The 15,041-nt window shown below is 41.0% G+C and overlaps 1 protein-coding gene across 5 annotated transcripts in view; it reads right to left on the bottom strand.

Moving 5' to 3' along the window:
- The window catches only part of ANO4 (anoctamin 4), a 140,054-nt gene extending 125,316 nt beyond the window's left edge, over positions 1 to 14,738 (bottom strand). For 3 of the 5 annotated variants that reach the window (XM_073000226.2, XM_073000227.2, XM_073000228.2), the window contains exon 1: positions 14,291 to 14,737. The gene's annotated coding sequence lies outside the window, so the exon portion shown is untranslated. Of the gene's footprint in view, positions 1 to 14,290 lie in introns of all 5 variants that reach the window. The other 2 variants (XM_073000225.2, XM_078376074.1) reach the window with 2 other exon arrangements.
- Between the last annotated feature and the right edge of the window lie 303 nt (positions 14,739 to 15,041).

Raw genomic sequence — 15,041 nt, 5'->3', positions numbered from 1 at the left:
ATACCATGGCAAAGTGTGGCATATCTTATTTTGTCCCTTTAGTGAATCCAGTTGCCAGTTTAATGCTGTAAATGGATCATCCTATCCCATTATATTGAAGCTAGTTTTGCCAAGAACTTATGCCAGGTAAATCTGCATAGAATAGCATTTTAAGGATTGAACAGACAGAAATTTTCTTTTTCTTTTTATCTGATAAAGGTAGCTTGGGGATGAGGAAGATAATGCAATAAAATGATGAGCATTGGGGTCAAGATTAACAAAAACAAATGGGAACCATTATCACAACATTTAGTTGTCACCATGAACATTTTTTTAAGGAATAAAGGAATTCATGGAGGATGGAGTCAGTAAATATAACAATAATTGCATGCCGTTAAATCAGTTCTGACTCATGGTGATGCATTTCAGGGTCTTCTAGATACATACTCAGAAGTGGCTTACCACTACTTTCCTCTACTAATCCTTTAGGACTCTACAGTTTACCCAAGACTACACAGGCTAGATCCTCTCCCAGGAGGCACGGTAGGGAATCAGACTCTCAAACCCTTTCTCTGCAGTCCAATACCTAACTTACTGAGCTCAGTAGCCAACTAGTTAATGGCTCCTCACCATGACAGCTAAAATAATGCCTCATATTTAGAAGTCATATCTTTCTGACTTGTAGGCACAAGCGGTGGGAATGAACATCATTTTGATAACTTGTTTATCAGATATAAAGGCAGAATGGAATGGATAACGTTTGGTATTTTGGACAAGAAATACCATAATGCCTTATCACGGACTATGTTGTCTGATGCTTCTGGGAATTGGAATAGCAGGCAATAGCATTTGTATGTTAGGAAAAGCATGGTGAACTAGATATCGATGTTGATTTAAAAGTACACTCCTATGTTTTTATGCATTCATTTTCCTTTTACAGGATGAAGGGGCAATGTACTCTCCTTCAGCTACTTAGCAGAAAAATGCATTATAAATTATTCTCTCTTCATTATGTATACACAGAAAAAATAATACTAGAATATTGTACATAAGTATGATTAATAGTGAATAAAGCTGTAGGCATGGAGAAAAGAATTTGATAGTCCAAAACACAACCTTGTGTTTTAATGATTTTCCAAGCATGCAATCTAGTCTAAAATATGTCAATTTCTATAAATATAATAAACTGAACTCCTTATATATAATAAACTAAACTCTTAATGCTGCAGTGGTTAAATGAAGTACTATGTTGAAAGAGGTACACTGATACTGAATTGCAATGATTTGTATCAAGGAGAAAGAAGGAAAGACATTAATGCTATGTTTTTGCTGCTCTATTTAAACACAGTGAGATTATTTTTGATTTTTAAAAAGAAGCACTAGTCGAAGATAATGCCCCATATAGTCAAGATTTCCAACATGGCTGCTTTAATTGTTCTCCATGCAAGCTAATTCATGTTGACTTTCAAGAAAGTCCTGCTGAGTTGAGTGGGATATACTGTCAAGCTAACGTTTAGAGATTGCAGTTTTATTCTGTGGAGACTACAATGACTGATATTCTGTTACTGTTCATGCAAAATTTGTATAACTTTCTATAGCTAATTGCAGCTAATTGACAATGTGCAGGAGTGCATATCAGTTGCACAATTGGATGTGTGATCTGGCACATGACCAAACTGTACCCCACACCTCAGCAATTAGCAGCAATTTGCTGTGCCAAATTATACCACCTTATGTGAAAACCAACAAGATTTTGGTCATTGAGTTATAATTAATGGCCTTCTACTAACAGAAGGCTTGTATCATGTGTGAGAATTACAATTTCATACTCAGGCAGCATATCCAGTACCTTGATTCTGCTTGTGCAAGCTGTTCCACAAGCCATTCCATAATCATTTTGATTTAACTAGCCTGGCTATTGATTGCATCAGTTATTTTTGAGGTAGTTGCATAATTGCTAATCAAACCACACAGACTTTTATCTGAGTGGCTTAACACAATTATTGGATCAATGAATCATACAAACAAGGAAAGCTTCCAAGTGCTTCAGGAGTCTTCATAAGTCATAAGTACTACACAAATGAGAAATGAGAAAGAAGCAAAAAAAAAAAAAAACCAACCACAAAAGTTCAATAAATTTGACTAGATGCTGTGGTAGGTAAAGGTAAAGATTCCTCTTGACAAATGCCCAGTCGTGTCCGACTCTAGGGGGCAGTGCTCATCCCCATTTCCAAGCCGTAGAGCCAGCGTTTTGTCCGTAGACAGTTTCCGTGGTCACACGGCCAGCGAGACTAGACACGCAATGCCATTACCTTCCCACCGAGGTGGTACCTATTTATCTACTTGCATTTGCATGCTTTCAAACTGCTAGGTTGGCAGGAGCTGGGACAAATGATGGGGGCTCACTCCATCACGTGGATTCGATCTTACGACTGCTGGTCTTCTGGCCTTACAGCACAGAGGCTTCTGCAGTTTAACTTGCAGCAGCAGCATGTCCCTGAGATGCTGTGCTACTATTTGTGAAAGTAGATTGGCAATGCAAGATGGGGACTGCAGATACAGAGCAAAAGAAAGGTACCTGAGTTGATATAAGCTGAGTATTGTTATATGAGGCTGTGGTCTCTCCCATCCTCATAGACAAAAAGTAACTTTTCCTCTATTGTAACACTGCATACAATCTATCTGTGATTCAGTTTAGATCCAGAATTATCAATGCATGCCAGAACAAAACAAAGTTAACAATTATGAAGGATAGGAAAATCTCTTCCTATGGCAAGAACCACTGTCCAGCATTTTGCTTTACTGCCAGGATGGGGATCAGTAGCTATTCACTCTTTCATTCTGACTGCTTTAAGCAGCAAGCTCTTGGCAGATGGCACTACTTGTCAAGCCATTTTAAGAAGAAAAGATTGCATTGACTGCGCCAGAAAGGAAAGCTGTGATGTTGAGACAAGGAATCAAATATGAACAAGCACAAGGGGATAAGACAACTCCAGCATGAACCCGATGATCTTGACATTCACACACACAGTTGTTCAGTCTTCACCTTTCACTGTGTTCCTCATCTCATTTGCTGTAATGGGCATGCCATGCCTCAAATATCAGTTGAGAATAATTTTATCATTTAACAATGACTGCTGCACACTTACAATATAACTATCTAGTTCCCACAGTGGCCAATACTGGATGTTTCAGAGGACTCTTTTTCCTGAAACCCAGCCCATATTGATCAGTTTCCCAAATAAATGACAGGAAAATCTCAGTGCCAAAGCCAAAGTGGGTACATTAAAGAAGATTCTAACTTTTGGAAGGTTTGCCCTGTTTATGTCTCGGGATGAATCTGCCTCACATCTCTAATCATTTTGAAACATTAAAGATACAATCCCATGCAAATGCACTTTATGGAAATGCTATCAATCAATGGGTTTTATTATTAAATAAACAGCTCAGTGAGTTAGGCATCCAGCTCTGGGACTAAATATTGTAAGTTTGGTTGCCTCTGTGCATCCCAGGAAAAGTGCCCCCATGAAGAAGGGAATAATAAACTATTTCTGATAACTCTTTATCTAGAAAACACTTGAAAGGGGGTGCTATAAATCAGGATTTACTTGATGGTACTTAATCATCATTAATAAACATAGCTGCAATAATGATACATTTATTTGTGCTGTTTCTTTATAGACTTATACCATACATATATACGTACCACCTGTGCAATATTTTAAGTTAATATTGTAAAGCATGAACATGTTTCACTTTTGTATATCCAGATACTAATTTAAGTCATACATGCAAACACACACAACATTTAGATGCATTGCGATACATAGACACAATTGAAATATTTGCATATATGTTGGCATTGATAGCTTATTATTTTGAAATATTTAAAAATTCTGTGTTTTCCCATTAATAGAAATTATTCAATAAATCAAATTCGGGTCCCAGATATTTTGATATTTTATCCTCAAACAGCATGGTTACTGGTCAGAAAAACTGGATTCCTACTCTGAGCAGAGGATTGCACTGGATGGCCTTGTAGGCCCCTTCCAACTCAATTCTTTTATGATACTATGGACAATCATCTGTCAGATCTACTTTAGTTTGGACTCCTGCACTGAGCAGGGGCTTAGACTTGATGGCTTTATAGGTCCAACTCAAGATTCTATGATTATTCCAAGATTCTATGATTGTAGGAGCTATAGTTCAACAACATTTGGAGCCCCAAAATTTGGAACTGCTTCTATTATTTTCTTATTCTATAAAGATTACTGTGTTAATATAGCTTGCTTGTAATGCAACATAGTAGTGTGCATGGTTTTATTTGAAAGACCAGATTAAGAATAGAAGTACAGCTGAGCTGGATCTGACAAAAGGCCATGATAGTCCAGGATTATAGTTTCACCATAGCCAACAAAAATGCCCATAGGAATCTACAAGCAGCAATGGATTTTTATTGCGTACAACAGCACTGCTCCCTTGTGTGCACTCAGCAATTGGTACTTAGGGGCATAACGGCTCTGATATCAGAGGAAATATATTATAACCACAATAAACAACGGTTGATAGCTTTATCCTTTGTGAGGTTGTCCAATTGCATTTAAAGCCATCCAAGTTGGCAGCCAGCAATACATGCTACAGTATATGATCCATGAAGACATACTTTCTTTAGACCATCCTCAGTCTCCTTAACCCCTGTCTGTAAATGCAGTGAAAACTCATTATTTATAGATTTCTAATAGTTGTCCATCTTGGTTTGACAAATCCTGAGACACTGAAATCTGCTTAGCTGTAGTGTCATTTCCATCTAACACTAAAGTTTAATTTGCACAACAGCCAGAAGACTGTCACTTTTAATGTAGAAATGTTATTGCCTATGAAAGGTGATACCTTTACTTGGAACAATCCAAAAGAGGGTCATGCCCATTCAGAATTGCAAGTAAGCAGGTTCTAGCTTCTCTTAAGTTTGCTGACTTAATTAATTTTGCTTTGTTCAATTTAGGAGCAATTCCTACAATATAGCTGGCTGGAGAGCTCAGTGAATAAGCTATTTGGCTGAGAAGCCAGAGGTTTGGAGTTCAATTTCTTACTGTGCATCCCAGAAGAGTCAGCCTGTGTGACTTTGGGCAAGCTGCACAATCCCAGGATGCATTTAGAAGAAGAGAATGGTAAACCACTTCTGAATACTCTCTACCTAGAAAACCCTGAAAAGGGTTGTCATATGTCAGAAGTGATTTGAAGTTATTACAATATTTTTTTTTCTGTGTATAAGATGAGACTTTATCCTAAAATCATTATACTAAAAATTGAGGGGTGTCTTTTACACTGTAGTAAGCTGAGATGGCTTAGGAGAGAACAAAATGTCCCATAGCTTGTCTCCGTAAACAGGCTTCCTTCAGTCATGAGGCTTAGCTTCCTACAGCCAGGAGACTTAGCTTCCTCCATTCATGAGCCTTATGGAACTTACATCAGCTGATGCTGAGCAAACCAATTGGAACACACCTCCTTGGAGGTGGAGCCTGTAGGCTCAGATTCAACAGGGACTCAAAATGTCCACTGATCTGAGCCCAGAGGCTGAATCCTCAAAGCTAAGTTTTCTTAATTTTGGGGTTAGAAAAGTGGTGTGTGTGTTTTATATATAGGGGCATGTTATATATGGAAAAAATACAGTAACTAATGTTAGGGCATGGAAAAAGTCATGTTATTATATAAAGTAATTAATAAATTAACATAGTACAAATGATACAACTAAGACAGAGAATGCAAAAGAAGTATAGTTTAAATAATACATTAGGTGGAAAAAAGGTTGGAAGAAGGCTTGTTTATATGGAGACAAAAGCATGTTTGTCCAGCACCATTTCTTTCAGTTACCTTTCTCACTGACCAGATGATGAAAGCTGAGCCCTTTTCCTGCCTTCCATGATTTTTTATCTCTCTGGGATATGTGTACAGTATGTATCATTTCGAACAGGACTTTGTGATAGAGTGGGGTGGGGGGGCTGAGCTTAGCACCACACTATTTCCTTTGCAGAATTCATTTCTGCATCACTTTTGAAGACTTTAATTACTTCTTTATTCACTTTAACAATGGCAAGGTGATTCCAGAGGCAAAGCTGACATGAGGAAGAAATATATCAAGATATTTTCATGAGTAGCCTAAATAAGTGATTTCCAAGGACTGGCTTTTGCAATACAGTGTAAATACCAACACAGGCAAGTCCCAGTTCCCGTCAGAACAAACCATGCCTACCTGTGTTTGTTGGCACTGCTGCTCTTGCTTATTTATACAAAGCCAGAGTTGTCATTCTAATTAATAGTTTCATATTCATCCATTCACTCTTGATTGATTGATTGATTGATTGTATTTTTACCCTGCCTATCTGGTCAGATGACCACTCTAGGCAGTCATCATCTAGGCAGTTTTAAACATCAAAGTGATCTGTAGAGGGCCAGGATAAGTGATTTTTTTAAACCTCTGCTAGTTGATGCACTTAATCACTTAGAATAAATTTTAAAAAACATTTTTTCCTTTGTCTTGTGTACAGTGCCAATTGATAAACTGCCTGCAGGCATGGTTTTGACCAGCAGTTATATATAAATATTTATATCAGGGGTTTTAAACTCAATTTACCTGGGGGCCACTAGAGGCTGAGTCTGGGTAAGGCTGGGCCGCATCAGATTTTCCGCCAAGCAAAGCAAGAGCCCGAGGAAGCTGCCCAGGAGTTTCCTTATCCGACAGACAGGTGGGCTGGCTGGCAGGCTGCAGTTCTGGATGGAGGGTGCAAGAGGTGCTGTCTTGGGAGAGAGCCGGCGAGCGAGGCAAGGCTTTTTTTTTTACTCTTGACAGCAGAGGATGTGTGGGCGCTTTGGGGGGGCAGGCAAGGTGAGGGCCACAAACTATCATCTGGGGGGCACAAATGGCCCCCGGGCCACATGTTTGAGACCCCTGATTTATATAAATTGCTAAATATAAAGGCAAATATTTTTTAAAAATTTAATCTAAGTGATTAAGCACATCAGTGATGGCCTGGCAGAGAAATAATCATAATCATAATAAGGAGCAAAGGAAGTATTCAGTTCGCCAGTATCCTGAAGCACTTTATTTATTAAACCACTTCAGAATATTGACAGTGGAGGGAGCTAGACTAAATAGGCTTGCTTGAGATTGGTATGCCATTTGGATATGAGGATCACACTAAATGGCATGCTGCCCACCACAGTTAGTCCCCAGACAGCTCATAGTGAGCAGACTGAGAAAGCATACAGGTCACCACTCTTTCTCCCACTATTTAAATTTTAGTTATCACACATCACCTGCAGAGATTAAATGTGTCAGAACACAAGAAACATCACAAAACAGAATCATGGCTATTGAATAATCATTATGAACTGGAAGGAACCTCTAAATTCTTCTGTTTGACACCCCCCCTTTTATTAGCTTATTACAAAATAAAAGTGTCAAGAATGAAAGACAGAAAGAAAATGAAAGAGAAGACTTTTTTAAAGAAAAAAAGCAGCTTAATGATGTGGCAAGTGAGTTCATGGGCATTATTTCAGGACCTATCTGTCTATCTCTCTCATGGCTGACTGATCTGTTTCAGTACAATATATATTTGCTTCAGTATACATTCACCTGTCTTGATGTTAGAATGCATTGCTGAAGAGTTTGGGTACCGGTGCCTCTAATACTTAAAGTTAGACTTGTGATGATGCTTTTCTGAGTGACACATAATTTCCCCTTGAATACTGACCATTCGTAACAAACAAGTCTGCAGTACAAGCAATAGCTCCCATGAGATCCACGGGATGTAGTACTCCTTAGTACAGCAACACAGTGTTACAAAATGTTTTGGAGTGGCCATGAATCTTAAGCAAGCCTGTTCATCTCACCCAGAGTGCATATTACCCAAAGAAAGCCATGCTGTTTTAGTATGTAAGGCAGGAAAAATCCCATATGGCTGTCTGGCAGTAAAATACAGTAAAATAACTGAACAACAGTTTACTGCTCTTTCATGACACCACCAAATCTGCTGCCAGAGTTGGCCACTTCACGCTGTCTGATAGCTGGGCCAGGCTTGTTAACAATGTGATGCTAATCTAAACAAAGTGAAAAAGCTAATATGAATTCTTAATGTGTCGCTGGTACTTTCTGCTGAGAGGGAGGAAAATCTTATACCAATGAATCCAATCATGATTTCAGTTAAGTGATTTTTCAAATGAAGCCGTCCTATATATATATATTAAAGTAACCTCGTCAGATCAGTGGATGTGTTTAACTCACTGAATGAAGAATAGTTTTCTCTTTATCGTTCTGCATTTTGTTCTCTGCAGTCTTCAAATAACCTGCAAAGGAACTAACATGACACCATGCAGTGAGACAAATAAATACTCTACATGCTGCCAGAACTCCAGTTCATGGTGATCCTCCTGAAATTAACTGTCAGTTAAATGAACTGACACACATGAATGTTTAAACAATGCTATTAAAGTCACGCCCACCATTTTTGCTTTTGCTTTAATATTTAATGCAGAGTGATCTCCCAATGATGTGGGTCTGGTATCAGTGGATGGGAACATGCCTTAAACCACAAATTAATGTGGTGTGATGTGATGTGGTCCGTGCATAACTGCTACTGTAACTGCTGCTGTCAAGGACAACCCTCACCAATGTATGGCTTAAACTTATATGCCTGTTTCAACATACAAGTTAACCTTTAAAAAACATGCTACATGACTCACTTTATGAGGGGGCTGCTATAATTTTGACTGCTGCAGAAAATCAAGCTCTCCTTCTCTCTCTGAGTCTACAGAAGGTTATAGTAATGAGAGGTTTCACTATGTGGAAACATTTCTGACCTTGCAGTCTGTTATGTCTCTTTGATATCAGGCTGACTGTGTACAGTGATGCCTTGCTTAACGATTACCTTGTTAAACAATGAAACCGCTTGACGATGAAGTTTTTGCAATTGCTTTTGCGATCGCAAAACAATATTCTAATAGGGAAAAATCACTTAACGATTATCAGTTCCCTGCTTCAGGAACTGATTTTTTGCTAGACGATGATTCTAAAACAGCTGATTGGCAGCTTTAAAATAGTTGCCTGCTGTGCAAAATGGCTCCCCGCTGTGCTTTAGGACGGATTCCTTGCTTTACAGGCACAAAAATGGCCGCCCCTATGGAGGATCTTCGCTGGACGCTGAGGTATTTAGCCCATTGGAACTCATTGAAGCAGTTTTCAATGCATTTCAATGGGCTTTTTCGTTTCGCTTGACGAGGATTTCGCTTAACAGCGATTTCAACAGAATGAATTATCCTCATCAAGCGAGCCACCACTGTATGTAGAAGTTGACACTATCAACTCCACACAAACTCAAATGTAATCTTGAAGCTTGGCCAAGTCACTTTTGACGTTACAAATTCCAGAATCCCCAGTCAGCACAACTACTGGCCATGATGGCTGGTGGATTGCAGAATTGTAGTCTCAAATGCAACTCTTCTAAAATCTGGTACTAAAGCTATACCATTGCTGATACTCCATCTATACCTATGTCATCTCCAACTGCTTTTGTATTTATCTATGGATATGCTTAAAACATACAAAACTACATTTTACTAACATCAGTTAGGGAGGATTTGTGTGCTGAAGTAGGCTTCCTGGCACATGCCTTGAGATGAATGAAGAACATGTATGCAAACTGATGCTGCATTCCTGGTACATAATCTTACCAAGCAATAAGACTCTGGTAAGAAAACTGGTATTAGCATCGACCTCTCTTCCCTCCAAGCAGCTAATTGTTGCTACCACTTGTTAGGCATATGCAGCCAACCAGAGTCCCTAATTTCCCCCTATACAAATCACTGATATTTTAATTTCTCCCTCCCATAAGATTCCTATTGTTTTTATGGATAGAGATTTACTTGTTCACCTCTTCCTTCCTCATTCTTCTTCTTTCTGTGTTGTATCTTTGAGGTGACAAGCCAAGAGAAAGGACTGTCCTGTTTTTATTGATCTTATGTAAGATGCTCCAGGAGTCTCTGAAAAGTAGGGGCAAAATTCGTTGAGCAGACAAAGAAACAAGAAATCTACTGACACAAGCTGGGGAGAAGCAACATAGCATCATACAGTCCCCTATGAAATTCCTGTCCATACTCAAACTGGAGTGCCCAGTCCCAGGAAAGAGAGGGATGTTTCCTCTTCAACTGTCCAAGAGAGCAGCTTTTGTTTCTCAAAAGTTCAATGCTAACCACCCCTTCATCTGCTTGAACAGCCCTCAATTGAGTTTCTCTGGAATGTGAGAAAAGTAATCCAGGAACCAACAGTTACAAATACAGTTCAGAGTGCAGTTACATATAATGAAATAAATTGTTTTTTTTTTTAAATTTGGTTTAAAGTCATGTAGTAGCCCCGTAGTTTTTGGGTTGGTGTGTACATCCTCTTGGGAAAACCTTTAATCAATTTTTAAATTGTATTGTATATCATACAAGGAGCTACATGGGCTTTTAGAATCATCGCATTTGAGGCTTTGTCCTGCACCCACAAACCTTCAGGGAGCCAGGGCTCAAAATGATGAGTCCATTTTGTCTAGATGGACTAGGTTTGCGAAGGACATACACACACATGAGACATTTTGATTTCACTGCCATTTTTTGGCTTGCAAAGGAGGGGTGTGTATGCACACATACATATACACATGAGCTGGAGATGGAGAGAGAGCGTGGAAGGCACATCAGTAACTGGCAAACCCCAAAGACACAATTTACACTGACAGAGGCATTCACATATACCATTAAAAGATTCAAAATATATCAATTTCACAAGCAATTTAAAACAAACAACTGTCTGCAGCCAACTAAAAGACTTCACTTTTCAAACAAAAAACACACATCCCAGGCAAAAAAATCTGCACTTCCATGTGGATCATGTAAATCAGGATGTTGACCAAAAGGTATAGGAAGCCAAGAAATTTTAAATGAGATGTCATTTTGGGTCATATCTATTGAGATTAATCAAGCTTTCATAACTCAATGAAAACAGTAGCCAGGCAATTCTATTGCATCAGTGCTATGAGCAAGCCATCAATCAGACATCCTTCATCCACCTGAGCAAGAAACAAATCTCACACATTTTTAGAAGCACAGCATATGTTGCTATGCAGCACCCAAACACTCCAGCACTGGTAACGTAAGAGTGTGCTTGCACTATACACTATGCAACATAACTCAAGGTACAAGTACAGAACAGTCTACTGTGTGAGGGCTCAATTAAAGAAAAGAAAGCTATCATAGCTACTTTCTTGACATCATGCCCTGAAAATATAACAGCAGAGTTGGAAGATAAAGGATCTGACCTACCAGACCCTATAATGGAAATCCCAAATGTTCTCACTCCTGCAGTCTAGTGAGAAAATATTTTGGCTTCTAAAGCCTAGGTGCAGATCCTTGCAGTTTCTTCTGAAGCATGCGAACTGGCTCACTTGCTCAGTCATTTGGAACAATGTGCTCTGCAGTAATCTTTCTGCAATGCACGTATATACGAGTGCACTCATTGTCTGCACTGTTTCAGTGCTTTTAAAATTTTATGCTGCTGTTGATTTACATTTGTTCTGTATACTGAGATGTTTATTGGTTTGCTGTCAGTTTTATAGTCTGCCTCTTTATTGTTTCACTGTATTACTGTTGTAGGTTGGAATGTTGTATATGCTGAAGTGTATGCTGCTTAGCACTTCTTCACTACCTAGTATACTGGGATGGGGAACATGTGTCCATAAAGATGTTGCTGGATTGCACCTCCCATCAGCCTTGACCAGCAATAAGTCTTTATGGCAGTTGTAGTGTACCAACTTCTGGAGGGCCACCTATTCCCCTGACCTGCGTTAGTCTCCTGATTGAGGGGATTAATTGCTCGGTGTTGCACTCATTATGCTCCCAGACTTGCTCCAGTTTCTCCCCCCTCAGTTTTATTGTTGTTATGAGTATAGTTCAGGTCCTCTGTTACCTGTTCAATAGAATACTTCCCCTTTATACATACCCATTCACTTGTTACAGTCTGTGCTGATGTGTGCATTGGGTGTAATGCCACAGTATCTTTTGATTTTAAAGAAAAATTTACAGTTTATTTATTATGTCACCAAAAAACAATTCACTAATAATAGTTTAGGATTCATATTCCTTGTAATCAAACCATGTCTGCCCATAATTCTCATGAAGAAAACATCTTTTTAAAATCTGTATTACCCATACTACAGGCCAAATTATTAATCCAATCTTTTCTTATTAGTAACATAATCTATACATTAGTTCTGAGCTCAGTCTGAGTTCTTTTTTTTATCCCAATAACATCCCAACAGATTAAAAATGCAATCCTATGTGTATCTGCACAGAAGTAAATCCCATTACCTTCATACAGGATTGCAGCCTGAATTGGTTAAATCCATATAACAGATCTGAGAAGCTGTGTGCCAAAAATCACATCTAAGATATGGTTAAAAAACAAACAATAATTAATAATAATTGGGTGCCGTCAAATTGATTCTGACTTATGGCGACCCTTTCCAGAGTTTTGTAGGCAATGAATGTTCAGAGATAGTTTACCGTTCCCTTCTTTTGGGGGGCGCCTGTCAAAGCTAGCTGGATCATTTATTAAGGTCATGCTGTGCAATAAACTGCCCAATAGATCAGTTCAGATAATCCATCAGGCAGTTATTGTACATTACAACATGACTTTTTATGCTGGCACTACAGTCAACCCATGTGAAGAAACCTGCATCCAATGTAGTGGAGTGTAGTCCATGAAAAGAAATGTTAAATAAAACCTGCTTGCATTTAAAATGCCACAAGACTTGCTTGTTTTGCTACTCCGTAAGGTTTGAAAACAAAGGCCTTGAACCTCATGACAGAGAGGGCACCAAATCTGTAGGTGCTAAACTTCTATAAAAGTTGATATATTGTTACTGTGCAGTAATTATATCTTGGTGGAAACTGAAGCTGGACAGCTCATACACAAAATCTATAGCACAATTTATCCTTCAAAAGCGTGTTCTTCTATTGAGGGCACAGTAAATAATGAGCAGTCTGGATGAGACATCTTTCTCTTAAAAGAAAGAAGGTGGGTGGGTGGGAGGATTAACTAGGAACCTGATCTATTCCGTGGTGTTGCTATATTCTACAATTTATCAGAGAGTAGTCTGCACCTTCAAATCAAAGTTGACACCAACTTGAGACAAAGTATCGTGGAAGCAATGACATTACAAAATAGCATATTGTTCCTTCTCTCTAAAGAACTGTAAAAAGCTGAAGTTTTCAGATTTCAACATAGATCAGGTGTGAAAGATCACTTAGCTTATGTTGCACCTTCTATTTCTCTTGTAAACTGTACAGATCAGGTTCATCATCACAAAAGAGAGCTCAGCCAGTGCCCAAATCCAAATCAGTTGGTCGCATTGCAATTACTGGTGCCTCTGAGTACAGCACCGCTAGGATTAGCATTATTACTAGCGATCTTGGCATCTGGAGCAAAGCGCTCTGTCTCCCAGCCACTCTACCCTGCATGGGCAAAAGCCCCCCACGAAAAAAGAAGGAGAATGCAGAACCCCCTCAAAACAGAGCAAAACTTTACACTTTCAAAAAAGGGTAAGTGGATGCAGACAGGCAGTGTTGCTGCTTATTTTGCTACCTCCCTCACCAGTAGATTCACCTCTATATTTCAGTGCCCTCTAGAATTTGGTGGCCGGGGTAAAGCCCCAGTTGCCTCAGAAGTATGGTCACAGCCCAGTCGGTAAACTGAGATAAGAAAGCGCTGATGGTTGACCTCCATTCGGGTTCCCCCTTCTTAAAACCCAATAATTACACAGGTGTTTCTCTCTTCTTCACCCCCCCTTCCCCATCTTCTTCAAAGGTTGGAGCTACTGCTTTGTGAGGTAAACCTTTGTCCTTAAAACCAAGATGAGCTGTTTCCCCAACACCACACTCCTGGACCCCTCCAGGGCGCCTGCCCCTCACTGTAGCCCGGCCGTCCCCACCAGGCTGCTTCTCTGCCTCCTGTTTTCAAGGACAAAAGGGATTTCAGGCGAGGGGCTTGCGGGCTGGCGAGACGAGCAGGAGGCCAAACTTGGCGTTTAATTCTTCCGACGTACGTCAGGCGCGCAGAGGGAGGAAGGGAGGCTGCCCGTGAAGGTCACGGGGCGGCGGGTGGCGCGGCTTTTGCAGAGGAAAAGGGGAGCACCGCGGAAGGGGGGGGCCGCGCGCGAGGAAGGGAGCTCGAGATCACTGCAGCAAACCCCTTTGCCGTCTCTCTCCGCGCGCCGGGACTCACCGCAAAAAAAAGAGAGGAAGAGCCGAAAGAGAGCCGGGGATGAGGACCTCCAGAAAGCGCGGCTTCCCTCGTGAGAGACCCCCGAGGAAGCTCGAGGAAAGGGGTCGTCCAGAGCAGGCAAGCCCGCCGGAGGAGGCGACGCGGAGTCCCCCTCAGTCGCGCGGCGCGCACAACAGGCGAGCCTTCACACAAGCGGACCGGACCTGTGGGCACTTGGCGCCGGCGAAACCTGAGGCACGAAGTCCTCGAGTGGCTCCTCTGTAGCACTGCAGCGAAAACCGAAGGTTGTCTCTCTCTCTCCCCTCCCTCTTCCACACACACACACAGAGTGTAGACACGCTCAAGCTGCGTGGTACGGCTTCCTCCTCCTCGTCTTCCTCCTCCTCCTCCTCTGCCCTTCCTCCCGCTTTCATATGCTGCCAATTATTTGCCTTGTAGAGCTATTAGGGGAGGGAGAGGAGCTGGGGAGGGGGGGGAGGGGGGGAGAGCCGAGCGGAGCCCTCGGCATCAGGAGTCTTCATCAGCCCTTGCCAGCAGCCAATCAGGTGGTGGGTGCTTGAGCGGTGCCAGCGCGACAGGCAACCGAAGAGCCCCGCCAACACAGAGCCTGGGCAGCAGCAAAGCCACGCGCGCCGCCGCCGCCGCCGGCCCTTGCCCAGACCAGCACGCGCCCAGGGCAATCTGCTGGCTCTTGGTCGGGCGGGCTTTTCATGTCCCCTGCGGGCAACCTGAAGTGTCCACACGCACCAGC

This window comes from Pogona vitticeps, chromosome 5 (genome assembly GCF_051106095.1).
Source record: "Pogona vitticeps strain Pit_001003342236 chromosome 5, PviZW2.1, whole genome shotgun sequence".
In the NCBI taxonomy this organism is placed as follows: domain Eukaryota; kingdom Metazoa; phylum Chordata; class Lepidosauria; order Squamata; family Agamidae; genus Pogona; species Pogona vitticeps.
Note: the sequence above shows the minus strand (reverse complement) of the source record. Positions and strands in the feature narration are given on the sequence as shown.